This window comes from Oryx dammah, unplaced genomic scaffold, assembly GCF_014754425.2.
Source record: "Oryx dammah isolate SB20612 unplaced genomic scaffold, SCBI_Odam_1.1 HiC_scaffold_16, whole genome shotgun sequence".
Lineage (NCBI taxonomy): Eukaryota > Metazoa > Chordata > Mammalia > Artiodactyla > Bovidae > Oryx > Oryx dammah.
In genome coordinates, this window is record NW_024070200.1 from 14,957,059 (window position 1) to 14,982,473 (window position 25,415).

Sequence of the window (25,415 nt, forward strand, 5' to 3'; positions counted from 1 at the left end):
ATGCTGCAAACAAATAGCACTGTCGTGGGCACACAGCGTCTCAACCCCGCTGGACCTGTCTCCCCCCACAACGCACAAACCGCTCCGGCTCCACGGAGCTCAGCCAGGAACCATCCGAGGCCGGCCCCAGGCTTCGTGCACCTCCCCGGTCCAAGCCGCTCGGTTTTGGCGCCCAGGTAACCCTCAGAGGCGCAAACTTGTTTGGGACTGCGCTCTGCGCCCCTCCCGGGTCCGAGCAGCTCGGGAGCTTGGCGAGCGCGGTCGCCGGGACTTGTCCCCTTCTCTGTTTCTACTGCTCAGTTTTCTGGGTGTACTGCTGGCGCTCCTTGTGAGGCGGGTGGTGACTGTCCTGCATCCCCTGAAGTCTCAGCAAAGAAGCCTGCCTGCCGCTTTTCAGGTAGTCTCTCCGGGGCTGCGATTGCCCCTTTCCAGCCCTTACAGCTCTGGCTGCCTGTCCCCGGCGGGGGATGGTCTGCAGCCGGCTATTTCCGTTCAGTCCTTTGTTCTATGTGCGGTCCTGGCGGGGTCTTATGTTCGCGCTTTTCGCGTGGTAGCTATCCCCCAGCCTGGTTTGCTCGCCCAAGTTCGTTCGCTCTGGTTACGCGTGGGGCGTTTCTGCCCGCTTCTTACCGAGCACAGCAGCCCGCGTCTCCCGCGCTTCCCTGCCCTGCCCCGACTTGCTAGCGGCGGCTGCAGGCGTCTGCGCGGCTTTTCCGCTGGGGGAGTTACTGTTGGGCTCGTAATCTGTTGGTTTTAATTATTTATTCGTTTTTCCTTCCTGTTATGTTGCCCTCTGTGTTTCCAAGGCTCGCCTTAGACTCAGCAGGTAGAGTGTTTCCTTGTGTTTGGAAACCTCTCTTCTTAGAATTCCCTTCCCGGGACGGGCTTCCCTTCCCGGGATGGAGCTCCCTCCCCACCTCCTTTGTCTCTTTTCTCGTCTTTTATATTTTTTCCTACCTGGTTTTGAAGACACTGATCTGCTTTTCTGGTTGCCTGATGTCCTCTGCTTGCATTCAGAGGTTGTTTTGTGGAGTTTGCTCCGCGTTGAAATGATCTTTTGAGGAATTTGTGAGGGAGAAAGTGGTCTTCCCTTCCTATTCCTCCGCCATCTTAGGACCGCCCTCTGACATTATTTTTAAAATTTGTTTTTCCTTTTGCTGTTCTGATTGATGATTTCATTATTCTTGCTTTCAGATCACTTATGCTTTCTTCAGTATCACCTGGTCTGCTGTTAATTCCTCCGAGTGTGTTCTTCATTTTATTTGGTGTATTCTTCAGTTCTGTCTGGTTCTTTTTAAAATTCCCAGTTCCTTGTTAGAATCCTTCTTGTGCTCATCTATTCTTTTCCCAAGATCAGTTAGTTTTCTTATTACTAATGCTTTGTATTCTTTACCTAGTAAATTATCTCTGTCTTATTGGTTTTCAGGTTTTTTTTTTCTTGTTTTTTTTTTTTTTTTCATTTGAAACAAATTTCTGCCTTCCCTTTTGCTTAACTTTCTCCATCTCTGTGAAATTATGTGAAGCTGTTACCTATCTTGGTCTTTAAGGAGTGTTCCTTTTTGTTATAGCAGCGTTCCTGTGCAGTCTGCTTGTGCCCAGTGACTTCGGTGGGAGAGGTGGATCTCAACTAAGCGTAAGCTGCATCTTCCTACAGGGTCCCTGGTGTCTCAGATGGTAAAGCATCTGTCTACAATGCAGGAGACCCGGGTTCGATCCCTGGGTCGGGAAGATCCCATGGAGAAGGAAACGGCAATCCACTCCAGTACTATTGCCTGGAAAACCCCATGGACAGAGGAGCCTGGTAGGCTACAGTCCATGGGGTCGCAAAGAGTCGGACAGGACTGAGCGACTTCACTTCCTACAGGGTGTGCTTGCGCCTATCTCCTTAGTAGGAGGTGGGGCCAGAGGTGGAGGGGTTAGATCCAGGGCTAGAGGTGAGCTGGGGCTTCTTCTCTGCTTAGTGGCCAGCATCACTCCATCAGGGGCAGGGTTGGGTCCCTAACTGCTGGAGCAGAAGCCCTGAGATTTGGGTCTGAGCTGGTTCTCTTCTCTGCTTTCCTAGCACTGGCACCTTCAGCCCCTTGGAGACCAGTACTGAGCAAGAAGTTTTGGAGTAGGTGCTTGGTGTGGACTGGGGTATGTGCTGGGGTGGTTCTGGTACCAGTCACCATTCTGGGCCACTCCTGATTTGCTGTCTCTGCAAGTGTTGTTAATAGCTAAGCTCATACTGCTCGGATGCCATTCCAGGTGGGAGCCAGCTCTGTCCCTCAAAACTGCACGCTTTCCTTGGCTGCAGCAGCCTTTGCCCCGGTGTGGAGCTGTGTAGTGGAGCAAGATGGGCCACAGCGTGTGCTCGGCTCAGTCTGGGGCATGTGCTCTGATGGTCACAGGAAACTGAGACGAAGTCCTGGGCAGTTTCAGTCTGCTTCTTCTGCCCTATTTTGGGAGTAATCTAGTGTGTGAATGCTTTTCACGAGTGGAGACTAGGTTTCTTACAGCTATCAGTCTCACTGGTTTTCAAGCCAACTAAGGGTATTTGGCCTACTAGTGTTGGACCCTAGGGTGGGCTGCATAAATATGTGGTTTGTGCCACTCACTCCCCAGGGAAGATCTCTAGGACTGTGTAACCCTCCTCCTCTTCTCTGTTCCCTGCCAGGGGCGCAGGTCCCAAACTTATCACTTTTCTTCCTGTTCTATCTGACTCTGTGTGAATTTTTCTTACAGCCTTGGTTATATGAGTTTTGTGCGAGTCTCCAGTCTGTTTTTAGTGAGAATTGCTCCACATGTAGATGTCTTTTTGATGTGTTCATGGGGAAAACTCTTCCAAAGTAATTAATCTTTTAAAAGGGAACTGAAAAATCTCACTCTTGCAACATGAGATTTTAAGTATTCAAGTATTACTTAAAAATCTATTCATTACCACTTAACATATTTGCATGTGAGAGATGAAATATAAGTGCAAGCCTTCCTGTTAAGCTACTTGTTATCTTCTGATTACCTTTCTAGTAGTAGCTACCTTCATGCTCCTAGTTTTAATATTCAGAATAATATATCTGAACTTGTAAAGTTATCCTAATGTTAAAATCTTATATCATTACTTTAGGTCAGGGTTTCTCAAATTACTGCTATTAGAATTAGCCTGGAACACTTGTTAAGAATAAAGCTTACCCTGTCCCCGTCAGCATCACCAGATGGTGAGGTCTAGCAAACTATTTTTCAGTGTCCTGATGCTTTTTATCATTAGGCAATTTTGAGAAATTGCTTAATACCAATGATATTTACACTGAGTACACCTGAGGAACTTATTAAATGTGTGTTTCTGGATTCCACCCCTAGGTACCCAGATTTTAAAAGATGTGAGTGGTCCATTAACCAGCCCTGGAAAAACAGGGGCTTAGGAGGGTCAGCATCAACGTTCTTGATCAGCAAAATGTGGTCTGTGGTCATCAGAGACTGACAGTTTGTGGAGCTTGGAAAGCCCAGAGGGCAGGCGAGTGCTGAGAGGACATAGTAGGAAACAACCTCAAGCCAGAAATCATGGCATTTAGATCACCTGTGTCACTAGAACAAATCTCAGAACTTGAGAACAAGAGCCTGACTTTAACATGAAATCCATCTGAATCAAGATGCAATTTGTATGCCTATTGGCATACAGAGTGGACACTTATAGGCCTGGATTTGCAGGGTGAGCAGCAGAATAATTATAACTGGTTAGGAAATAAATAGCCATAATTATAAGGAGGCGCTGATACTGGTTGAAGAGAGAGGGAGGGAGCTATACTTGCCAATGGTTTCTGATAATCTAGACTTCCTTAATCAAAAAATACCTTGTTTTGCAACACTTCCTCAAAGAGTGGTCCCTTCAGATTGCTCACCTAAGCATCACAGAGCTTGGGGGCAGATTATTTGTTATAAATTCAGGTTTCTGGGTCCTACCTTAAATTTAAAAATCTGTAGGAGTTGAGACTGGCATTTTAAATAAGCTCTTAATGATTCTTTTTTTTTTTTTTTTTCTGATTTAAGTCTCATTTATACTTGATGTTTAAAAAATCATGACCTTATCAGAGGCCCTGAAGCCTGAAATAAGTCTAGACAGGCATTTTATATGGTAAAAACGCAAACCCACTGGGAAGAATAATACATTAAATACATTATCAGACATTAAATGATTTAGCTTTCTGGAGGAAAAAGGAGCTGAGATAAGAATTTGATTGAGGAATGGGGAGGAGGAAGTAAATGAAAAGCAATGGCAAAGAAACTTTCCTGGTCAGGTCTACCTGAGTCAGATTTTACTTTTGAAGAGGGGAGAAACATGCAGATGGATGGGACTCTTGGAGGCTTTGAAGATGGACTCCAGCAGTACCTTCAGCCCAGAAGCATTGTGGTGTGGCTGGAGTCAATCAGCAGGATGTTTCTATAGTAAAATGAGGAGATGTTTTATGGGAGACTATAACTATTCTCCCTGAAAACTTAGGGATTTACTCTAGGGTTTTTAGAGTTCCATAAATAGCTCTTATAGTTCTATTATTGATTACTTTAAAGATCTCTGGAACCTATTATGTTTTGCAGGGTACTCCTTTTCTAGTGATAGGTTCTTTTGAAAGAAATATTCTGGAAAGGAGAAAGGATTTTAAAATTCAGATCCCAGAGTTTTGGATCTATTCTATAAGTAAGCACCAATCATTTTTCTAATTCTAGCCTCATAAACAACCATCAGACTTTAATTTGTCCTGTTGAATGTACCTAACATTCTCAGCAATGTCTGGTCCACTTCTCATTACAAATTATTAAATTAATATTTTGGGTTAGGAATAACACTGATATGTGTTTGAATCTAGTGGGCATGAACCTAGGGACTCATCACTATATTTATATAGTGTATGTATCTTTAAATTAGAATCATAATTTTTCAGGCTCTATTTTCTAAATAAGAACATCATCTGCTTTTAGTTTCTTCCTATATAGTAGACTCACTATTTTTCTCCCCCTTGGAATTTTTTTCTGGCTCTTGAGCTATGGGGACCAGATGAGCTGTTTTTGGCATGAGGAAAATTATAATTTCTCTCTTATTGAAAGCCATTTTATGATGGTAAGACTACATTTAGTTTTATTTTGAAAAGTCCCTGGTTGTGTGTCTTTGCATCCTACACTTTTTATTTTATTCTTCAGCTAGCAGTGGAATTCCATGGATTTAAAAAAATCAAAAGGAATGTTTTTCAGGACTCATGTAGTGCAACTTTTAACCTATAAATACAGTTTATGTTTATGCATGTCTTCTCAAGTTGTTCAAATAAGAATATTTGTGTAGTGTTATTCCTACACTTTCAGGAATGTATTATAGAAATTATCATTGAAGAATTCATTGTTTTTCTGACAGTAACATCTTTGCTGCATCATTCTTAGAGGAAATTTTCTTGACAGCAGTATTTGTGTTCTATGTCTGGAAATATCTATAAATTATATTCAATTCTCTGAAAGTCTCAAAGGAAGAGTTGCTGTGATAAAATTTTTGATACAAGTATTTCACATTTCTAGCTATGGCATAACTTCATGATATAGAGGTAAAAAGTAAATGTGTGCATATATATATATATATATATATATATATATATGCATATATATGTGTCACCATCAAGCATGGATGGTGACTTCTATTTTAAAAAGATAAAAGGAAATATCTCTATTTTTTAGCTTTAGAAACGCATTTCCCCCTTCAGATGTGGTAGAAAGATAACTCTCTCACTGACCATTTATAGTTTATGAAGAATTATGATCCCTTAACTACTGTTAGTATATATGCTTGCTGACTCTGACTTTGTAAATGCTAAGGGGAAAGTTGAGAGAGGGGCCTTAGAAACTGTTGCTGTGAATCCAAGAAAATGCCTGCTCAAGCTAGAAGGTGAATTGTTAGTGGTCTAAGATCTTGTGGACAACAGGATGCTTATGAAGTATCAGGCAAATATTGAGTGGGCAAAAGTCATTCGAAAAATTTGTATTGCAGTCACACTAACATGATTCCCTGGACTGTTCAGTTAGTAATTATGACATAGTATAAAAATGTTAAAGTATTTTCATGTGACTTAGTATATGAAATTTAGAAATATGTGAGATTGAGAAAAAAATAGTTTGAAAGATAACTGAAGGTTCTTATTTGACAACTAAGCTTGATAAACTTCTATTTGAATTGATGATCTCAAGCCTGTAGTTGAGAAACAAGATCACAGATTGATGAAAAGAATGCTAGAAGTTTCCTAAAACAGCCTTCTTAACTTTACAGCTACTTTGTAGTATGTGAGGTAGGTCTTAGCCAAAAGCTTTGCTCTAAACAAGTTTACCTGGACAGGAGTTAAAGCAACAGATTCAGCCCCAAGCCTGAATCTGTAGTTTCTCTTGGCTCTTTTCCCAGCTGCTGTTTGGATGCAGTATGAACTGGTAGAGGAGCAATATCTTTGGAGTCAGGCTTATGTTTGAGTCTTGGTGTCTGCCAGTTGCTAGTTCTGTGATCTTGGGAAAGCTACTTAATATCACTAAGTCTCAGTTTTCTTGTATATGAGGCATAATCGTACCAACTCAGGGCCAGCTATAGCAAAAGGAAAATGCTGGGCTCCTTGTTAAAAAAGCAGGAAAAAAAGTACTATTAAAGTACTGATATATAAAGTGCTTTTTCCTTTATAAAATTTTATAACTTATGAAACATAATGGTATAATCATTGTAAGTTCAGAAAAATATTTTAAATTTATAACTTGGATCTTTATTCTATATAATGGCAATACATATTTGCAATATATAATTGTAAATGCAAGTATATCTGTGCATGTTAAATTGCTTCAGTCATGTCCAGCTCTTTGCTGTGGACTGTAGCCCATTAGGATCCTCTGTCCATGGAATTCTCCAGGCAAGAATACAGGAGTGAGTTGCCATGCCCTCTGCCAGGGGATCTTCCTGACCCAGGGATCAAACCCGCGTCTCTTATGTCTCTTACATTGGCAGGCAAGTTCTTTACCGTCAGAGACACCTGGGAAGCCCATAAATATAAGGGCACTTAATTTGTATGTGGAATCATTAGTATTCCATAGCTTGTACATTCATATATAGTTCATTCTTATCAGAACAGTGGGGAAAAAAGCTGCACAAAGCTAGCATTTAATTTCAGTTCTTTATATGTGCATATTATACCAATACACTTCAGGTCTAACTTAGTGATGAGGAGGAAAGGTCTGAAATGAACTCAACTGTGGGTTGCCTTACCTTTCCTTTTTTTTTTTTTTTTTTTTTTACTATGTCATGATATTTAGTGTTAGTGCTACTGGGAAGTAACATGATTAAACAACATGATTAAAAAAGGATATGATTGAGTCCCTTGGTTGTTCATATTTCTTAGAACACCATTATCTGCTTGTGCTCCAAGCAAGGCCCCATTCAAAAGGGTAGGGCATGGACTCCAATGTATCAGTCACCCCTGACACATATGACATAGATGTGTCCCATATGACATAGATGTGTCGTATGGAACATGAGCACAGAATTCTGGTGGACCCGCTGTGCATTGAGTTTTAGTGAGACTCAAAGGGAAATAAACATGTTATGGAAGCCATGAAGGCTATGTGAGTGGAGTGGCAAGTTATAGTTGACACGTGCATGTATTTGTTCTGCTCATGTGCATCCCCTGTTGTCCCACTGAACTTCACTTAACAAAACACATGCTCTAAATTAAAATCATTAAGAATTTTAACATGGCAACAACAGAGCTGTTAAGAAAAAGGCTCTATCTGATCGCACTTGTCATATGCCCGTGAAGCTAGCCCTTTACCTGCTTTGTAACATTGTAAGACTCCTGGAAGAATACATAGGAGATGCCCAATAAATGTCCTTCTGTTTTCTTATAGAAAAAACCATTAGCTTCCTTCAGAATAGACATACATGTGCTGGGGTCCAGTCCGGCACATGGATCCAGGGAATTTGAAGGGTGGACGGAGTCAGCGAGGAGAGATTTATTTAATTAGAAATATAAGATTAGATTAGGAAAAAATCGTGTAGTAGGAAAATTAGTGGAGAAAAGAGGCTGAATAACTTGGTTTACGTGGAGAACTAATAAAATCTCGAGACAAGAGGTTTGCACCATCTGCGTTAGGCAACTGGCGCCCGTTTGAATAGTGGAGGGTGCCCCGCCTTAGGCTCCCTTTCACGTGGGTCTTAGAAGCCAGGGCAAGTAAGTAGACACGGCGAGCCTCCACGCCCCAGATGAGAATTCAGCCAGAAAATAAAGAAGACACAGGGAGACCAAGCTGCTTTGGTGAGCGAGGCCCCAATAACTTTACTTTTTAAAAGGACTTTTATACCTTTCCTACAAATGATGTGTACATTATCTTCTGGCCTTGGAGGCCTGTGAAACATCTTAAGACCCTCCCTTGATAAAGGCTGCTCAACCAGAAAACCCATCCTCCCCTGAAGTGTTCTTTCCCCATATTTCTAATCTATGTCAGCCTCAGAAAGTATCAAACAAAGTTACATTTTCATGAAGCAAAGGTGCAGTAAGTTACAACAAAGAAAGAACCAATTAGCTTAAAAGTCTGATGTGGTCAGTTTCAAGGCTACACTTGTTTTTTCTTACATTCTCACTATGTTAAGGAATGTGCTCTCAGGTGCACAGTGGATAAGAGATATGGGAACTTAGCAACAAGCATTGGCTCAACAGTGAAATCCTACACCAGCGCTACTCTAATAACTTTAACTCTTTGAAAGGCTTTATGTTTTAGGCTTCCGGAGCCTCTCACAGTTGGGGGGCTGTAAACAATCAGATGCATAGTTGTAAAAGTCCAAGTAAGGCAAGTTAGAGAGCCATCAGAGGGGTTTTTGGATTGAAACACTCTTATTATGCCCAGGAGACTTATTAGCTAAAAGCTCTAAATTAATTTTTCCCTAAAAAAAGGTGGTGGGAGGACAGCCCCCTGTTAATGTCAGAAGAGTAGGTGAAAAGCATAATATAGTAAAGCAGGCAGATTCTGATTTGGGGGTTAGATGCTCAGGAAATTCCAGGGGGAACCCCTGAAGCCTGCTCCCCGCCTTGCGTTTTGTCAGGCTTTCTTCCTCATGACCTTTGCCACGGGCGGGATTCCTCACGCTGGCTCCCGGCATACATGTTAGCACAACTCAGAATCTTGATGGCCAAGGGGTGATGAAAACTACTCATATCTGATCTATTACTTTTTATAAGACAAAGAAGCACAGCATACATTTTTAGGTTCTTGAAATGCTTCTGTACAATTTGTCCTGATTCAGCCACCATGATTGGCTTGGTCACTAGATGAAATAAATAAATAAATATTTGCTATGATTTTCAGGACCTTATAAAACTTCCTCTCCCCCTCAAATCTCTCTCCACTATTCACTTGCTGCCATGCTTCCAAGTTCACCATCAGATATCCATTTCTCTGGGTTAAAGTGCTGTCCTATTTTAAAATGCTATAGGTAAAACTGTTGTGTAACTGAGCATAAAGTGGTTTTGTTCAAATCATTTAAAGTACTTAGAGAAAAGGATGAGATTTTTATGGGAAGCATTTTTTTAATATAATTTATTTTTTTTTACTTTACAATTCTGTATTGGTTTTGGCATATATGGGAAGCATTTTGGCTTTGACAGTATATTTACTCAGAACTTAGTGAAAGAAATAGATTTCTTTAGAAAGGGAGCTGGAGAAATCAGTGTTAATTCTAACCAAGTCCCTCTATGTTCCTGTGGTGGTGGTTGTCACTCAGTTACGTAGGACTCTTGCAACCCCATGGACTGCAGCCCACCAGGCTCCTCTGTCGGTAAAATTCTCCAGGCAAGAATACTGGAGTGGGTTGTCATTTCCTTCTCCAGGGGATCTTCCTCACCCAGGGATTGAACCTGCATCTCCTGCACTGCAGGCGGGTTCTTTACTGCTGAGCCACCTGGGAAGCCCTCTGTTTCCCTAGGATTTAGTAATGTTTCCCTCAAAGGTGAACTTTGAAGAATTGTGAGTCAGATTAGAAGCTTTGTTGGAGGCAAATGCTTAGTACTAAGAAGAGCTTAAGGCTTATCTTGGCTGTGTCAGTCAGGAGAGGGCTAAAAGGAGCCTAAGTTCTAGGATTTTGGTCAAGCTACTTATCTCACTGGAGACTGACCTAAATGCCCGCCAAAGTGTTTTCTGCCTCCCTAATATTCCAGGTAAATGCTTATGTGTTTTCTGTCTCCTCTCTCAGCTCTTCCTGAATTTTTCCACTTTGGACCTTCCCAAACAGGCACTGTGGCTTATTAGTGGGCAGAGTACCTAGCTGAACTTATAAATTTGATCATTCTGTTTGGGGAAAATGTTTGAAAATGCAAATACACTTGCAAAAGTAACAGATTGATCAAATAACCTCAAAACTACTATAATGTATTTTTCTGTGGGCTAGCCACTACCTAGGGGTTTTACAATTTTTATCTCATTTATATCTTGCTATAACTATTTGAGTTAGGTTCTTTTTCTTATTTCCATTTCACAGATAAAAGTCTGACTATACAAGGCAATATTGGATTTATTAGATAGGTTATTACTCAATTCTTATCACAATAATTCTGAATAACAACCATCTCAAAAACTCAGGGTTTTACAAAGACAGACATTTATATATTTTTGCTTATGGGGCTGTGGTGGATTTGGCTGGGATCAGTTGCATTTACATACACCCCAGTTTTCTCATTCTCCTTGGACTAGCTGCTACCTGGGGACGTTATTTTCCTCATGGAGCACAAAAGTACAAGCCAAACTATGCAAGTACAGTTAAGGTCTCTGCTCATGTCATGTCCACTAACATTCAGTGACCAGAGCAAAGCCAGTATCAAAGGGGCAGGAAAGTATATTTTACCCACAGTGGGAGGTCATACAAAGTGACGTGTCACACGGTGCAGATGTTTAATCCTACAACAGGGGAATACTTGGGACCAATAATTCAGTCAGTCTTTAGTTGGGAGTAGGTACCGAGAGAATGTGAGTCACACTGGTTAGGGGCAGAAGGAGGCAGCAAGACAAGGTAAACCAAGATGCACGGTGCATACAGTAGCTGGTCTGGTGCTGAGCAGCAAGAGGTCCAGACCAGGTGGAGAGCGTGCCAGAAAGGACAGTAGCATCCGCTCATCTCCTTTCTCTAAGCCCAAGCCAGGTTTGATTTTTACTTTGAAAATCTATTCATGGCTATTCTAGCAAATAAAGGGACCATTCAGAGAGAATAATAGCAGCGTAAGACCCCAGGGTCCATTTTTGAACCATTATATACCACAATCCAAAGAGGTATTGGGTTAAAGTTTGTGGTCACTGCTTATTCTCAGCAGATTTTATGATGCTCTTTAAAATTCTGGCCTGAATCTGCTTCACTGTGGCACAAATAATATTTTATGTAGCTTTGCTTAAAAAAAAAAAAAATCCCACAGCTCACAGCAATGAGAATGCTTCTGTTAACAGCTGTACTTTGAATCAGAGTCTAACCATTGGTTCCTTTGGGGATTTTTATAAGACTGTTTCTGGGAAAGAGCTACTATATTATTGTCCCAGTGCCACAGACAATATTAAAATATAAAAAGATTAATAGCATTTTCTAAACTTCTCATTTGTAGGTTAGGAAGATATTCTAGCCTTTGCAGGAGAGGGGATGAGACTGGAAAAAGATGTCAGAACTAGGTGATAAAAGGCTTGTGAGATTCACGATAACAAGTTTGGACTTTATGAAAGATTATTGAGGGAAGAAAAAAGGAGAAAGTGAAATGCTAATATTGATTTTTTAGGAAGATGGCTTTGACAGCTTGGGAAAAATGGGATCTGAGAGGAGACAGTGGATAGGAGGTAGGGACACCAATTAGGAATTTACTGTGATGTTTTAGGCAAGCAGTGGTAAGAGCAATCACATTCTTGGGAGTACCCAATTCAGATATCCTTTTGAGACCATCTGTTCCAAACATCTTCTAGTACTTTTAGTTCTAAAACAACAAAATCCAGGGGGATTTTAGTTGGAAGTACCATCTGATTTTCAGATTGGTAACTTTAAAAGAAGGCTTCCTAAAATGCTTGGCAAAAAATAGGTGCTCACTGTTTGCTTTCATAGAAAATAATTGAGTTCTATAAGCAAAGTAACTGACTGCTTGCTTTATTTCTCTTTGGTTATTGTTTATGGAATTTATGGAAAAAATATGTGCCCTATAGTGTGCCCAAGAAGAAAGAAGCCTTCTTAAGACTCAAGTCTATGTTAAGGGATAAAAACATGCCCTTGCTTTTGTTTGCTGTGGGTATAAGCTTCTTGTCTGTAAAGGCCATGCACCACCACTATGTGAAGGAAGGGAGGAGTAGTGTGCTGTGCAAAAGGCAGATTTGCTGTTAGCTGGTCATACACATCTGGTGTCACATGTGAAGCCCTGCGGTACAGGCTAAAGCAATATATTACACATCATACACAGGTCAGAGTGTGGCAGAGGGTATTGTGTAGCTGTGTAACTTCTCTATTTAATGCAACTTTTTTCAAGGGTCTGGGGCCAGCCCTGACATCTGGCAGAAAGGTCTCCTCCCGGATCCTTTAGCAATTTTTTTTATTCCCCCCTATTTTTTGACTGCATCGTGCATCTTGCAGGATCTTAGTTCCCTGACCAGAGATTGAACTCATGTCCTGTGCAGTGGAAACATGATGTCTTAACCACTGAACTGCCAAGGAAATCCTCCTTTTCCCCTTTTTAAAGGTAGTCCTCACTCTGGGCAGTGCCATTTCAGGCTCAGTGATCTAGCTTTGCCCTGGACTCTTAGCTGGGTCCAATGTTCAGATGCTGCTGCTATATTGGATTAAGGTCTGCTGGAGGGTACCCACTAGCTCTTCACATGTAAAGATTGTGAAATTGCCGCATTGGCATGGCCTCCCATTTCAAAGGGTCTCTTGTTCTTTTAAGATCTTTCCTTCTTTTTTTTTTTGTCCCTTTATGTGACTTTGTGTTTATTTCAACCGTTCTTAAGAGTTTGGCTGGTTAGTATCATATTGGGTATTGTGGAGAGCTTTGGAACCCTGGTCAGGCCTGGGAAGTTGTAGTTGTGTTTCTGCTTTGTTACCTTGCTTCAGCCTAGTTTCAGTATCCTTTGCTAAGTAAACAAAGAACTCAGTCTTACAGAACAGAGCCCTCTACATAAGTTTCACAAAGGTTGGAAGAGTATTGGAAAGCATCAACCTGTTAGCCCTCCCCACATCTTTGGTTGTGCTCTGGGAAGTGAAAAAGGGATTCCAAATGATGAATCTCTAAATGTCAGATCCTCATTCAAGTAACCTCACTGTTTTCTCTAACCCTGTGGCAAGACTCAAGCTCTCATCTGTGGAGACAGGTCCTTCTCCTAAGGGCCATTTTGTCCTCACATTTATGTTGAATTACCCCAACATGGTGTGGGTGTGGTGTGTGGGTGGTGTGTGTGGGGTGTCTGTGGTGTGTGTGGGGTGTCTGTGGTGTGTGTGGGTGTGTGTGTGTGTGTGGGTGGTCGGGGGGAGGGGTTCCCTTGTGGCTCAGATGGTAAAGCGTCTGCCTACAATGTAGGAGACCTGGGTTTGATCCCTGGGTGGGGAAGATCCTCTGGAGAAGGAAATGGCAACCCACTCCAGTACTCTTGCCTGGAAAACCCCATGGACGGAGGAGCATGGTGGGCTACGTACAGTCCATGGGGTTGCAAAGAGTCAGACACGACTGAGCGATTTCACTTGGTCTTGATCCCAATAGCTGTCACATAAGCTGCACGGATGAGACTGCACTCCTCTGGACTTTTGTCCCTTACCCTAAAACAGAGGTCATTGAGTATGGTATCAGGAAATAGAAACTGAAGCTGGTGACTTCATTCTTAGTGACAACTTGTAAGTGATAGGAAAGTATTTCAGAGTATGACTCTAGGCACCTAGGTGTCACCTTATCAACTTCTCTCACTTATAATCTAAAGATATTTCCCCTCTAGTGTTCAGATAGACATAGGTCACCTGGAAACACAGGCTGTAAACACTCTACTTCTAGGCTAAAAAAGTTCATGGCTTTAGGAGGAAAGGTTTGAAAGCACAGTGGCAGAGTTTTTTTTAGTTCCTTGTTAAATATTGTCATGGGTAGAGAAGAATAGGGGAGGGGCAGGAATCATGGATATGAGTGTATAAATGAGTGATGTTTCTGTTCAGTTCAGTTCAGTCACTCAGTCATGTCCAACTCTTTGTGACCCCATGAACCATAGCACGCCAGGCCTCCCTGTCCATCACCAACTCCTGGAGTTCACCCAAACTCATGTCCATCGAGTCGGTGATGCCATCCAGCCATCTCATCCTCTGTCATCCCCTTCTCCTCCTGCCCCCAATCCTTCCCAGCATCAGGGTCTTTTCCAATGAGTCAGCTCTTCGCATGAGGTGGCCAAATTGGCAGGACCAAATGCCTTCACGATCCATTCTTTAGGAAGTATTTGAAATATTTAATGGCCCATTCCATTCATTACTGATAATTTTTGCCATTTCTGGGGCCAAACCAAAATACCGTTGAAGAAAGCTATAGCTTCTCAACCAACAAAGCTGAATATTTTCAGTGTGCTTTTCTCCACTCACCTCTGAGACAAGAGTGACCATTTTGGGGTTATTCACTTCAAGACTCCTGAGAATACAGCTCAGGGTGGGTGGGGGGGACTAGTCTCAGGACATCAGTCATACTGCCTTACCCTTGGGGACTCATCAACTTTAACATTCCAAACTATTACTCCTTCTTTCCTGGGTGTGGCCCAAACTGCCAGAGGTTGGGGCTGGTACACTGGAACATTTGCATCTCTATTGCTATATTCCTCTAATAACAAATTATGTCATATTTTCCTTCTTTGCTAGTTTAAGGTTATACATTTATGACTTAGTTTATCATAGTTCTCTCACTACAGTAGTAACATACAGGAGTCTAGGAATGGTTATTACTGTAATTCTATAGTTCAGCTCTCCCAAGCTATTGCTACTACAGTCAATTTAAAGAACAGTATAAATATGTGTTACATTTTCCCTACCCATGATGATCATCCTTTTTAGACAATATATAAATAAAGGAAACTGTCCTTGTACTGGAAAAGGAAGCTGCAGATATCTTTGGGATATAGAAAAGTGACTGTAATGATAAACTCAATGGCATTATGCCTTCAATTATAATAAAGTTGGATGCATCTCATATCAGCTATTGGATTTTTTTATGTGTGTGGCAATCAGGCTTTTTAATATTGATTGAGTACTTGGCTGATTGTTCTATGGAGTAATTAGATCATTCCTACTGAATGACTCTTCTATGCTTCAGTGGACTATATCTTCTTAGAAATGTCTAGAGAGATAAAACTTTATTAGGGATAATAACTCGCCAAAGAATCTTTTGGGGGATAACAATTCCATTCATAGGAGTTGAATAATCTAAATAGTCTGAAAATTTTTCCCCAATTTGTAAATAATATTGCAGAATAAACACTTAAGTTGCTTAGCCCAAATTATTACAGATGAAATAATAGCCTTGCCTGTTTGTTTGTTTGTTAGTGGGGAATTACTAATAGTTCACTTTTTACATAGATTAACCAGGCATGGGAGTGGTGAAACAATCCGTATCTAAGCAAAACTTCAAAGCAGCCTGAGGGGGGACTTCCCTGGTGGTCTAGTGGTTAAGAATTCATCTTCCAATGCACATGGGTTTGATCCCTGGTTGGGAAACTAAGATCCCACGTGCTGTGAGGCAACTAAGCCCTCGTGCCTCAACTAGAGAGAAGCCCGCATGCCACAATGAAAGCTCTTGCTTGTCGTAACAAAGATCCAACATACTGCAACTAAGACCCGATGCAGTCAAATAAAACGAGAAAAAAGCAACCTGGTCATCTAAGGTTGAGACTTGTTTTCTCGGGACAATCTGGGAAATCTTAGGCCATGGTTGTAGATATCTTATAGTACTTTATTCTTTTTTTTTTTTTTCCACAGTTATGTCATGTTTATTATCCAGAGTCTTGAATTCTTCCATGTATCAATCTCCTAACAGATGATACAAAGCTTGCTGCTACTGCTGCTGCTAAGTTGCTTCCGTCGTGTCTGACTCTGTGCAACCCCATAGACAGCAGCCCACCAGGCTCCCCCATCCCTGGGGTTCTCCAGGCAAGAATACTGGAGTGGGTTGCCATTGCCTTCTCCAGATACAAAGCCCACTAGAGGTAAAATCATGCTGAGAAACACTCAAACTGAAAATCAGGCCTTCTCAAATTAAACATCAACTTTCAAGGGAATCAAGAACAATGAAAAAGATTTGGACAGTCTTGATGATCTTTCCTGCAGCTTTGTCTGAGAGAGGATCAAAAAGGGATTGAGAGTAGAAAAAAGTCTCCTTACTCCTAGAAAAAGACCGACAGTTCTATCACCAGGGTTAAGGTTAGGGTTAAAAGTACCTTTAAGTCTGTCTGATTGATTAGTGACAATGATTGCTAATGGGTAATAGTGAATGTCTAAGACTGACATAAAATTCCCTCCTCTGTAATCAACACAAAACATGCTTCTAAGACTTTCAACTTACTTCTGTAATGATTAAAGATTTTTCACAAGTGTTCTACATGATCAGAAGTTTGCTCTCCTTGACCAGCATAGCTTTTCATTATTTTTAAATAAGCATCACATTTATCATTGCTCTGTTGGTTTCAGATTTTCAATAGTGGTTTCGATCTTTGACAAAGGACCTGAAACAAATACTGCTCATAGTGTTAGTCGCTGTTATGTCTGACTCTTTGCAACCCCATGGACTGTAGCCCACCAGGTTCCTCTGTCCAAGGAAAGAAGACCGGAGTGGTAGTTATTCCCATCTCCAGGGATCAAGCCCAGGTCTCCCTCATTGTGAGCAGAGTTTTTACCATCCGAGCCACTGCTCTTAGGTTCAGAGAAAAATGATAGATTAGGGAAGCTGTATATGAAGTATTTCATTCTGTTGGCCCTCTGACGGATAAGGATAAGAAGCTTATGGAAGCTTCCTGATGGGAGAGACTGACTGAGGGGGAAACTGGGTCTTTTTCTAATGGGCAGGGCCATGCTCAGTAAATCTTTAATCCAATTTTCTGTTGTGTTCCCTCACTGTTGCTTGACTTGAGGCCAAACTATGGTGGAGGTAATGAAGATATTGATGACCTCCTTCAAAAGGTCCCATGCATGTGTGCCTCCAACCCTGCAGTGGGCCACTGCCAATACATGCTTCTGCCGGAGACTCCTGGACATTCAATTCAGTTAATCCTGTGGCTGCAGTCACCATCTGCAGTGATTTTGGAGCCCCCCAAAATAAAGTCTCTCACTGTTTCCATTATTTCCCCATCTATTAGCCATGAAGTGATGGGACCGGATGCCATGATCTTCAAGTGCTGAGGTAGAGAAGAACCAAGTTTTAAACTAAAAGTGATTTTAAAAAATTCTTATATTTGACTGTGTTTATTAAAACAAAATAGATTAAATGATCTATTTTGGGCAGATTGGGAATTCAGAACCAAAATTCAGAACTGTATGCAGTTGTATAACAAGTATAGTCTCATTTTGGGGGTTACTGCCTTATTTATGTCTTTTCCCTTCATACCTGCTACAACAGTGACCTGAGGTTCACTGTCCTACATCACTTGGCAGAGCCTTTACTCAGTCTGTATTTGCTCCTATATTGGAAGTTCTACCAATCCTGATGGAAGGGATACAGCGTGATGGGAGATATTCAGAGTGACTATAGGATTGAGCTCAATGGGGTTCAGGGCTGGCTGAGATACAAAGGATGAGGAGTTAACCACATGGAGAGTCATATGAAGAGTTTAAGGAAGGTCAATAAGGGGTTATCCTTGAACCCCACCCCCCCCTTTTTCTCATGTCCTTAAACTCATCTCAAAAATATATCTGGAATCTAGTCACACTTCTAGTAATATGCAAACATCCTGAGGTGGAGAAGAGTTTGAGGAAATACAGTGGGAGTAGCTGAAGGTCTTAGAGAAATGTGGAGAGTAATGAAGACATAGGTGGGATTGGATTTTAGAAGACATTATAGGAAAGTTTATTCCACGTGAAACAAAAAACCATGGAAGGGGATTAAGAAAGGAAATGGCTGCTTCAAAGTATATGCTAGGATTGGTTTTGCTTCTGTGTGTCTCGTGGGTTGGAGTGGGGGAATGGTAGAAGGGAGAGTAAGGAGGAGGCAGTTTGCAGTAATCTAGCTAAGAGATAATGGTCACCTAGTATGCTACTGGCACAGAGGAATAAAAGATGTGTGGATAGAGTCAAGACACATTTTTGGTTGAAAGGCATGAGGGAAAGTGAGGGATTCAAGGATGACTGGTTTCTGGCTTTAGTAACTGGATGGGATGCTGGTGCCATCTTGCTCAACTGATAATTAAGATGGTAAAAACTCCCATATTGAATATATTGAGTTCGGAATGTCTGTAAGATCTTCGGGTAAAGGTTTCAAATGGCTTGCTTTTGTCTGAGTCTAGGGAGAAAAAGATTTGAGCTGAAGATGAAAATTTGAGAGTCACAAACACACAGTCTATGAATCTATCAAAACTGATGAGGTCATTTAGACAATGAAAACAGAGGAAGGTGCCCAGGAATAACCCTTGGGACTAAAGAGCCTCTTGATGAGGGTAAAAGAGAAGGGTGACAAAGCTGGCTTGAAGCTCAGCATTAAAAAACTAAGATCATGGCATCCAGTCCCATCACTTCATGGCAAATAGAAGGGGAAAAAGTGGGAGCAGTGACAGGTTTTATTTTCTTGGGCTCCAAATTCACTGCGAATGGTGACTGGAGTCACGAAATTAAAAGATGCTTGCTCCTTGGAAGGGAAGTGGTGACAAACATAGACAGCATATTAAACAGCAGGGACATCACATTGCCAATAAAGCTCAGTATAGTCAAAGCTACGGTTTTTCTAGTAGTCATGTACGAATGTAAAAGTTGGACTGTAAAGAAGGCTGATTGCTGAAGAATTGATGTTTTTGAGTTCTGCTGGAGAAGACTCTTGAGAATCCCTTGAGAGGAGATTAAATCAGTTAATCCTAAAGGAAATCAATGCTGAATATTCTTGGAAGGACTGGTGCTGAACCTGAAGCTTCAATACTTTGGCTACCTGATGTGAAGAGTTGACTCATTTGAAAAGACCCTGATATGGGAATGATTGAAGGCAAAAGTGGAAGAAGGCGATGGAGAATGAGATGGTTAGATGGCATTAACTGATTCAATGGACATGAATCTGAGCAAACTCTGGGAGAAAGTGAAGAAAAGAGGAGTCTGGCATATAGCAGTCCTTAGGGCTGCAAAGAGTTGGACAGGACTTAGCGACTGAACAGCAACTTCAAAATTTAGAGGAAGAACCAGAAAGTAGCTGGAGGAGAAATGACCAGTGAGAAAACCTGGAAGGATTGGAGTCATGGAAACAAAGAGAAGGGAGGAACTGATGTTGGCAAATAGTACTGGGAAGTAGAATCAGATAAGAGCAGAGAAAAGCTGTGATGTTGGAGAAGACTCTTGAGAGTCCCTTGGACTGCAAGGAGATCCAACCAGTCTATCCTAAAGGAAATCAGTCCTGAATATTCATTGGAAGGACTGATGCTGAAGCTGAAACTCCAATACTTTGGTCACCTGATGTGAAGAACTGACTCATTGGAAAAGACCCTGATGCTGGGAAAAATTGAAGGCAGGAGGAGAAGGGGACGACAGAGGATGAGATGGTTGGATGGCATCACCGACTCAATGGACATGAGTTTGAGCAAGCTTTGGGAGTGGTGATGGACAGGGAAGCCTTGTGTGCTGCAGTCCATGGGGTCACAAAGAGTCGGACATGACTGAGTGACTGAACTGAACTGAACTGAACTGAGAGAAAAGCCCATTGAATTTGGCAGCTCTGATGCTGATACTTTAATATAGATGATTGGTTAGTTTTTTGCTTTTTTGATTTTTAAACTGTTCATTGATAAGGTAACCTAATAAGTTATGGTCTGTTACAATATTATTATTTAATCAATTAGAAAATTTTAGATACTTTCTTGGTACATGAAAATTATTTTCATAAATATCTGGCTTTATATTATTTAATGACTAATTCTTGGGAATTATAATTTTCTCCAAGGGTGTGGTCCAAGGGTAGTCTAAGGAGGCTCCTGAATTCAGCAAATTTTAAATGGTGGAACTTTTCCAGGCTTCATGGCAAGAAGAATAATTTTGAAAAATTGAACCATTTAGCATACACCTGACATTATATCAGGTGGCAATCTTGGGTTTTACCTAAAAAAAGTCAGTCCTCTTCACAGACTCAGTCTGATAATAACAATACAAACACATACAAGAAGGCTGAACTGGTATAAGTATATATTAATAAAACAGCATTTATGTGTGCTAATGCATTTCTAAAAGAAGTTTTGTTGGATTAAAATGGAAAACCTGAATTATATTTCAAAATACATTTGGTGGTGAAAGAGAATTGTGTCAGAGGCAATTACTTGTCACTTTCTTTTGAAGGTATGACTTGAAGATATCTTAGAGCCATACAGAAGAAATTGTCTGGAAGTTCTGCCTCATAGCTAATGTGGCAATGAAGGTGACAACTGAAGACTCTCTTTAGATGACCTGGGGCCCGCAGAGTGTCTTCTTCATTCCATATTAAACGGGGCACAGAACAAACACCCAGCTCAGACGAAAGGGAGGCCAGTGTCCGTGGGTCTAACACTTTCCTCTGTCTAATGAACTCTTGAATTCCTGAACCCTCTGAATTCTTTAGTTACTGCTACTATGAGGGCATAATGGTAGAAACATATTCTCTTTTGTGTGTGTGCTCTCTCAGATTACAAATAAAACTGAATTTCCCTTTTTCTTTATTGTCAATGCTACTTACTTGAACAGTAAGTAGCATTGAAAGCTCTCTCCTTCTCTTTAGGTGTTAGCTACACTTGCAAATTTATAATTGCTAACACTTAAACACAGAGCACAACACAAACCTGTTTCAAGCTGCTGACAGTTGATTGTTTCAGACAACTGGATTCAGTACTTGGTTTTCATTCTGAAGGCTCTGCTTCCTGAAACACATGAGCTCTTTGTTTGTAGCATCTTTCTTAATTCAACGTCAAGTCTTAAAATGTCTAAAATTTCTAAAAACAAACATACATTTTAATTATCATGACTTTTGTGTTTCTATAGCCAGATTGGGATAAATCATTCCAAACTGTCCTATTCAATTCAGTCCTACATTTAGTTTATGAGTAAATGAATGCTTCCGTAAGAAACAAGAGGAGCAGTATATGATTTGGGATCTGACCTTGTAGAAAGGGCTTTGTGTGCCTCAGACAGGAAGAAAAAGAATTTACAAACCATGTTTTTATTGTTAATCTGAAAACCTTGACATTTGAAGTGGGATATTTATACAAAGAGAGAATGTGCTGGTAATTTCCCTAATCTGCAGTCTTTCTGCATAATTGGGTACAGGAGCAGAGGTGAGCACTGTTAGGTATATGGAAGGTTAGGCAAAGGACAGAGAACAGGCTTGTTTAGGGCATCAGCACAAGAATCATCTGCCTTCACCATTGAAAAGAGAATTCTAAACTTTGTAAGTGGAACATTTAAACAGAGGCCATTTTAATTTCAGTGTATATGTGATTTTTGTATCACTTTGAAAAATTACATATGAAGTATCTAATCTCTTCAGTGTTTATTCAGGTCTCTGAAGAGCCTAATGTGACCCTTGATTGGCAGATGGTAGTCCTCTATGTGAAATTTGGAGGTATCTCAAGGGTATCTTACCAAAAAATATCTAACATGAAGATTTTCCAATTTAGATTTTGTCTTCCAAGTGTAAAGAAGTGGAGAACTCGTTTGCCTGCTTTCTAGTCTGTATGTTGGCAGGGGAGGGATGGGGAGCTTCAGATTCTCATGAAAATAATTAATAGGGAAGGGACTGTGATAAAGTTACATTCCTAATGCTCTAGACTTAGTATTTATTTAATATAGAGTATATGAAGCATTTTTTTTGATAGTTGAGGTTAAAGAATGTTAGATTAGGTAGATATCATTTAGAGAGTCAGATGACTTAAATAGGCTTTTATGTATGTGATTGCCAAGGTAACATGTAGTTATTTTAGGAATTTTGTGAATCGGTAAAAGGAAAAGAATAAAGTAAAAATTCTGCATCCCACTACCCTGAGGTGCTTGTTGTTGATATCTGTGTGTGTATGTGTATAATTGAAATCGTATTTGCAGCTGTGTGTGTATCTAGATGTGCTGCTTAGATTCCCCTCATTATGACATACTTTTTGATAATAAATAATATTTAAAGGACTTCCTTTGAAGTCCAGTGGTTAAGAATCTGCCTTCCAATGCAGGGGACTCAAGTTCGATCCCTGGTTGGGGAACTAAGATCCCACATGACGAGGGGGCAATTGAGCCCATGCCCTGTATGAGAGGAGCCTGCCTGCAGCAATTAAGACCCCACACAGCCCCAAAGAAGTAAATATTAAAAAAATATTTAAAACCTTTTTTATTTTGTTTACATTTGTGCTATAACTATAACCAAGCTTAAATTTTTTTTTTTTTTTTCACCATGCATGCATGCATGCTAAGAAGCTTTGGGCTGTGTCTGATTCTTTGTGACCCTATGCACTGTAACCTGCCAGGTTCTTCTGTCCATGGGATTCTCCAGGCAAGAATACTGGAATGGCTTGCCATTTCCTCCTCCATTTTTACTATAATGCCTAATATTAATCATGCTAGCATGATTAGGGCTTCAATAAATTATGATGTATTTATGGATGACATTTTTTTCCAGTGTAATTTTAGTTTGGCTTTTAATGCTCAAGAAGTATATTCATCACTATACAAACTTGCTTTACAGTAAACTTTGTTGAGTAGCTCATTTGCTACCCCAGGGCTATCTCAGGTCAGAGCACTTACAGTTGGGAGTCTGGCATGACTTAATGCCTTCTGTCATTTTGTGCTTTGATTTTTTGATAACTGGTTCAGCTTCAGGTTCGTAGCTTAAGAATCATTTATTTATAGAATGAAATTTGCTTTGCTACTTTATGATTCTGATCACTTGATTCACTGATTACTTTCCTTATTAAGGTCCTTATCTTTTCCATGCAGCCATAGATAGAAAGATGTCAAATGCCCCCCAATTGCACTTTACTTGAATTATGGGTTAGAAGGAGAAGCAGGGTCATTTTAGGCCTTTATGACTAAAAATTAAAATGAACACAGTTCTGGGAAAGAGAACAAAAGAACAATAATGTAAGCATTTATGGTCTTTATGAAATTGAAAAGGAAAGACTGTTTCAGAAAACAATCCAATCAAACTGTGAGACATGAGATAAGCTCTTTAGAGGCTGACAGTTATTGCAATTCTCAGACAATTCAATTTTAGTTAGGAATAAATGGTGAACCTGTTGGTTTTGTCACATAAAATACAAATGGGCAGAATATTCTATGATGCTCTTCCAGGGTGGATTTCAAACCACAGTAAAAACTTCTCAAGAAATATAATATAAAACTGGATTTTAAAATTCATGCTCTCTTAGAGTGCACATCTGTGTTCCAACAATTTAGCTAATCTATATTAGAATGTAACAACTTCAGTCAACAAGCCTGATGAATGCATTATAAGTGCAATCACACAGTGATAAAGAGACATGACATCTGATTTTTTTGTGAAATAGAGTCCTACTTTTCTATAGACCAGATAAAAGTCAACTAAAGTGAAAGAAAGTGAAGTCACTCAGTCGTGCCTGACTCTTTGCGACCCTATGGACTGTAGCCTACCAGGCTTCTCTGTCCATGGAATTGTCCAGGCAAGGATACTGGAGTGGGTTGCCATTTCCTTCTCCAGGGGGTCTTCCCGACCCAGGGATTGAACCCAGATCTCCCACATTGCAGGCAGACGCTTTACCCTCTTAGCCACCAGGGAAGCCCAAAAGTCAACTAAAAAGAATATATTTTTTAACAGACATTTTCCTCTCAATGATTTCTTTCCCGTCTGCCAATTATAATTTTCTATTTAATTTCTATGCATTTTCTTCCTTTAATTGATTAGCTTTAACTGTTCTGAAGAAAAAGGTTTTCATGCAGTTTCTCGGAACCCCGTAATATATTTTGAAGATTGAAATATAACACAAGTAGAGCACAGACAGCAAGATCAGGAGTCACCTCTGCTCTCTTCCTTTTCCTTTCCTCCTGGGTTTCACACGTTTCTCCAGCTGCACTGCGTGGGGAGAAAACTAGGTCCTCAGGCCTAGAACAAATTAGCTTCAGGACAATGTGGGAGCTTCCTGGAGACCCCAGACTGCATGGTAGTCATTTAACTTGAAAACAGAGATAAGAAAATAGGAAAACAAGATAGGAACTTTCAGACTATTTTAAACATGGAAATGTAATTTTTTCCCCCCTTTTCAACTCAGTGTGCTAGATGGATGTGAAACAAATATTTTCCCTTGCTACCAGGGAGGGTTTGGAAATTAAACCCTCCCTGCTCATGAAGACCAGAGAAGGCAATGGCACCCCACTCCAGTACTCTTGCCTGGAGAATCCCATGGACGGAGGAACCCGGAGGGCTGCAGTCCACGGGGTCGCTAAGAGTCAGACACGACTGAAAGACTACTTTCCCTTTTCACTTTCATGCATTGGAGAAGGAAATGGCAACCCACTCCAGTGTTCTTGCTGGAGAATCCCAGGGACGGGGGGACCTGGTGGGCTGCCGTCTCTGAGGTCGCACAGAGTCGGACACGACTGAAGCGATATAGCAGCAGCAGCAGCTCATGAAGACAGCGGTTTCGTAGCTGAATTGTGTGTTCAACACCTCTTCAATGGCTATTTATCAAGTATCTATTACCTTCAGGCATTATTCTAGATGCTAATTTACACTTTATGTAAATGAATAGAAAGATCTATAGGAAGAAATTGTATAGGAAGAGCTATACAATTTGAAATATAAATATCTTATTTTTTAAAATGTGCTATGAAGAAAACAACGCAGTAAAAGAGTGAAAGTTGAGGGCTTGGTGTTCTTTTGGGGAGGAAATGATTTTAGTTATGATTTCGGCTTTGGGTTTAATCAGTCACTGTCTTAGTCTGTTCACTCTTAGGGCTCTGGCTGTGGTAGACCTGGGTACAGCATAAGCCCTCTTGGAGTAGGTTGCCATTAACCCACCACAGAGCTGCCAGAACTTACACAGGACTGGGGAAACAGACTCTGGGAGGGCACAAACAGAACCTTTTGCACACCAGGACCCAGGAGAAAGGAGCAGTGACCCCACAAGAGACTGACCCAGACTTGCCTGTGAGTGTCCAGGAGTCTCTGGTGGAGGCATGGATTGGCGGTGGCTTGCTGCAGGGTTGGGGGCACTGAGTGTAGCAGTGCCTGCATGGGACCTTTTGAAGG